Below are 5,394 nucleotides of genomic sequence, written 5' to 3'. Positions count from 1 at the left end.
TGATGTACATTATGTTACAACTTATTATTAACTTTAAAATATTAAGAACTGGGTGTACAATATAGTTCACCCGCAAAATGCCTGCCTGGCAAAAGTGATGTCCTGATTTTGATTTCTGTATCAAAAATAAAATACAATAAAATAAAGTCACATTAAGAACTAATTTAGTAATAGTTCCACATTATTTAAAAGAATGAAAATCTATTTGAAATGAAGATTGATCAAGAAAAGAAGTGCTCTCAGCTCTGCCGCTGAGGCTCTGCTGTTTCTCCTGCTCATGCACGTTTATTGGTCAGAGCTAACTGTGAGCAACGACATGCAATGGGAAGAAGTAAAGCCATGAGAGATGCTGCGTTTATATTTATTTTGAGACTCAGTGCTCTTTTTCCCAATTAAAGTATTTTAGATGAAATTTTACACCACGTTTCTTGTTTATTTTTCTCCTGAAGAGGACAGTCTCAAAGGAACGCCCTCCAGCAGGCAGTTGGTTCTCTTCCTCTTATTTTCTCCTTTTCCATAGTTTCGGTTTCATTTTAATGAGATTTAAATAGCTTTTTAAAATATGCAATTACTTTAAAAACTATGACAGGAACAAGTGAACCCTGAGACATTTATCTGGGTAATCGTGGGAGGGCACTCCTGCAAAGGAAGCTGACGAAGGCCCGGCATGCATCAGTCCAGATTGGGGAACTCTGAAGATGGCAATAAATGATTAGAAATGAGAAAGCACCCAGGAAAACATCTCGCTGGGCACATTTAAGGCAATAAGCCAAGCCACATTCCTAAGTTAGGTTTACCTATTAGGGTTGCTAGTGAGAAAAACTAGTAACAATGGAGGTTCTAGGTCATTTTCTCATGATGTAGTTCACATTTCCATGTTTTTAAAATCTTATCCATGATTATGCTTACTCATAAAACCATATGAAAAAACAAAGTAAGTAGATAAAAAGGGTATAGGAATGAAAAATGTACACAAAATTAATCATAGTCCAGGTTGATTCAAAAGTATTGAGAATAAGATTAAAAGTGTTTGTAAGTATAGGAATTACTGCTATTGGCTTAAAAGGCAGAACAAACAACTTGCTTTCCTCTATACCTCATCAGTCACCAGGATGGCCTTTAAGGAGAACATGGTTAATTCATGCATCTGGAAGCCTCCCAAGTGCTTCACGTAGTCAAATGATCTGGGCGTACCCACGAGAATGGAGAGCATTTGTACAAAAAACAAAAGTTCTGCCTTTAAAGAATACCAGGGGAGCACAACTGGAAAAGAGAGTGTGACAGTCTCACCCACAGTTGCAGAGAAGCCTTTGCTGTGGTGCTTTCCTCGGGAAAAACCAGAAGCGAAAGTAACCGGGACCCAAGAGACACAAAATGACCAAACATAGCAGTAAGAAAAGGAAGAGAAACCTAAGAGGAAAGAGAAATGAGGGCAAGGTGGGGGAGGCAGAGAGACCAGAGGAAGCGCTTGGGAGGCTTCCAGATGCATGAATTAACCATGTTCTATAAAATGCCATCCAGGCGAGGACAGAAAGAGGAACGGTGCTTGGGCTAATGCGGAGCACCCAGGATGCCCTGGAAGCCAGGGGATAGCTCCGGCCCTGAGCGCGAGCCGGGCTCAGACTCCATTCCTGCTGTCCATCGGCGCACATCTGATATTTACAGTGACAGCATTCTAACACTTAACACTTGGGTAGCCAGAAGCTCACGAGACACTCGTGGGCATGCAGGGACTGGAGCTGGGAGGACGCCGCAACCAGCAGCCGCACCACCAAGAGGGCAGCCTGTTTTCCGAACTTTCCTACCAGCAAAATGCGGTTTGATTCAGTGATTCTTCCCCAGTGTGATCCTTAGCTGTTCACTGCTGGGACAAAAGAGCGGGTGTGTACAAACTCCAGGAGGGGGGGTTGTGGAGCTCACGCTTCACAGTCCAGCCCCTGGCACAGAGTCATGTTCCTGAGGGGCCAGCTGCTTCCTTGTGATGTCAGAGGCAGAGGGGGATGAAAGATCCAGAGAGAAAGGCAGGGCTGGGATCAGAAGCCACCTTCTAGGCTCCACTCTGGACCCACCAGCGCCAGCCAGGCCCCACCTCCTGGCCGCCTGTATGATGTGAGCTCACCCATAAGTGAGTCACTGATGAACTTCGCATGCCCCTGGCCCCATCTCTTCTCAAATGTCCACTTCTAAAACATGAGCATTGTGGGGGACATTCAGATCTGAAACAGTGTCTATAAGCCTCCTCCCAGTGTGTTAAATCATAGTTTTCCTGGAATATAATGTCCAGATGTTGGAAAACACAGCCTGAATAACTTGCCGATTAAATATGTAGTGTGCTAGATGAACACAATGCTGCCTTCTTCCTCACACCCTACAGCCCCAGCACAATCATTCACTCCCAACAGGCTTTGTGCTGGGTCAGTTGTCTAACCTGCCACATACATGACATGAAGATCATTTAAAATCCTGACATCTTGTATACAGAAATGGAACAAGATAACTTTAAATAATTCCTTACTTTACTAATTGTAGATTTACAAAGAAAATGCTTTATATGATACCTGAAATAATTTTATTTATATTTAATGAAAATTTAAAAAAAATATTTGCAATTAGTGCAGTTCTTAAATATGGCTTAAGAAATGAATATTGAAGGAGGGTGAAATCCTGCGGGAAGCTGACCCCGAGGACATCTATGCTTACCGAGGGCATTCTCGGCTTGCCAGGGCTGCTCAGATACAGCACCATACAGGATGGGGCCCAGCTAGTGGGTGAGCCGCCCTGGAGCCTGGCTTGACCTTCCAGCACCCTGGTGCTGTGCTGCATTCCTAAGAGGAACGGGTGACCACAAAGGGGCAGTCTCCCGTGGGAGGCCAGTGTCGGAATGGACACTGCGTGGCACCTCACAAAAGAGATGTAAAGCTTGTTCTTGTTTTGAGAAGAAATGAGGAGGTGGAGCCTGTATTTGTCCAAACTCAAATTCTTTCAAAAATGTTCGGAATGTTACAGGTTTAACCTATAAGATGGCTTCATTTCAGGCGATGCCATAGTGTTCTCTGAAAGGTCCCCAACAGCCTGAAAAAAACTTTCACAACTTTATGGCTGTCTTCGTGGCAAAAAACAAGACCTGAGGCTTTCTGCTGAGCCGTGCGCCTAGCACTGGTGCGCTGGGCTGCGCCCTCAGGACAGCTCTGCTGTGTCCCCAGTCAGCAGCTCCTTCCTGAAAATGAGGCCCTCTTAAGCCAAATGTGAATTCTCTTTTTGCCATGAGGTCTTACTTACAAAGTAAGCACGGGACACCCAGGCTCCCACTAACCGTGCTGTGAGCGTCATGCTGATGACTGAACGGAACTGCAGATGTGCAGGGCGACAGTGGCTCTGTAACACTTGGTAGCTCTTTTAGAAACATTCTCACTATATTTAAGGAGCGACTACTTAATGTAAACATGAGAATTTCAACTAGACATTACAAGTCAATTATTTCTGAAGTTCTAGTTAGAAAATAATTGCTACAACCAGTATACATTATTGTCACGTAGAAGAAACTGGCATATAAAAAGCCAACATTTTGTGTTTTCCATATTTGTGGAGAGGCATAAAAATAATTTTTACCAGAGTTCCAGGAATACGGGAATGCTAACACGAGGGTTGCTGCAGCAGTGTGCGGGGCAGCTCTGAAGGGCAGCACCGTCCCAGGCACCTGGGCAGCAGGCTAAAGGGGCTGCCGAGTGCAGCCCGTTGCGGCTTAGTCAGGCTGACATGGGGCCAGTTATTTCCTAGTTTTGAAGTGCTGCTGACACTTTCTTCTGGAGGATCGTGTTTTGAGCAAGATGCAGAGAGGCAGAAAACACTTTTGTGTGGTTTCAAGCAGTTCACATACATCCTTCTCTAAATGTCGCTTTGGGGGCCTTGCTCACGTGAGCAGGACTGGCTGGCTTATTCCACAGGCGACGGTGACTCGCGAGTGCTCCTAGATAGTACAGTGACTGCTAGCCCCAGCGTGCAAGTCAGAACAGAGCCAGGAAGAAAGAAGACAGGGAGGCCCAGGCTGTGAGCGGCATTGCAGTGGATATTTTAGTTTAAAGTTTCATCACAGTAAAGTACACACTGTGGTTATGCTGTTTCAAATTCTTTCCCTTCCTTCGAACACACTTAGCCCGCCTTTGGAGGTCCCTTTCTGAGTGTGCAGTTGTCCCCCTGTGGCCGTCGTGTTGGCCTGAGCCCATTCACAGTTCCACCTCGGGGCCATTTCATTTTCACCTTCTGGAGGAATCAGAGGCCATGCAGTGCTGGATCCAGGGCCCTGGGGCTGAGGACACAGCGCCGCACTGCCCCTTGGACGCCCTGGACAACCACACTCTGCCTAATTTTAATCTCACCACCTGGTAAGGACATTCATGGAAAGGAACACCCTGAAGCTATCAGGAGGCCGGAGGAGATGGGATGAGCAAAAGCAGCGAGGGGGAAGGTTTGCGAGGAACTTGTCACAATTTGTCCTTTAGGTTAGCAAGCTTTTCTTTTAAACATTCTCATGCCTGATAGATCGATCAGTAGATAGATCGACAGGTGATAGATCGATAGATAGATGAGACTTGCTATATAATTGGTTCAAACAAGGTTCCAAGTCAATGTATACAACCCAAGAGCTGGAACTCGAGCAGCCAGTGACACCATCCGCTCTGACCCCACAGTGGAGCCCGAGGTGGACGCTTGCTTATTTCACTCTAGGGCCCAGGAAAACCAGCGTGTGAGGATGGGGGGAGGGGGAGGCAGCCCAGGTCGTGGGCAGCGAAGATGAAGCACTCCAGCTGCGAACCCAGCGGGAGAAGCCTCCCTCCCTCCTCGGCTTTGCTCCACCTGGGCCCTGGAGGCCGGAGTGATCCCTGTCCACGTGGGTGCAGCTGGCTTTCGTAACTTGGACACACAGCTGGGAGCTAATCTCCCACAATTCGAGGTTGAGCTGCGGAGCTTCCTGAGCATCCTTTAGCTAGCAAAGCTGACACCCAGATTAGTCGGGGTAACAGGCTATTATGGGTCATCTGCTGCCATTGGACGACATTCAGGTTCATTTCTGATCATTTCCATGGGTGTTGTGCAGATTGCGGTAGGATTAAGGAAAAGATTACCTGAGGAATAAGATCAGCAGCACAGGCTTAAAGTACACATCGATGTGATAAGTATTTTAGTTACTGAACAAAGAAAAACCTGTATGGCTGGAGTATTTTAACATTATTTTCTAAAAATACAAAGAACTAAAAGAAGAAAAAGGAAGGAAGAGAAAAGGAAGAAGGGGAAAAAAGGATGAATGTAAAAGATGCACAAAGGGAGGGAGCAGGAAGAAAAGGACTTGCTCAGATTAGCTCCGGGAATAGTGCGGCTGGTTAATCCGGTCCCTAT

Source organism: Octodon degus, unplaced genomic scaffold, assembly GCF_000260255.1.
Source record: "Octodon degus isolate 3935 unplaced genomic scaffold, OctDeg1.0 scaffold00108, whole genome shotgun sequence".
Taxonomy (NCBI): domain Eukaryota; kingdom Metazoa; phylum Chordata; class Mammalia; order Rodentia; family Octodontidae; genus Octodon; species Octodon degus.
This window is presented reverse-complemented; position numbering follows the sequence as displayed.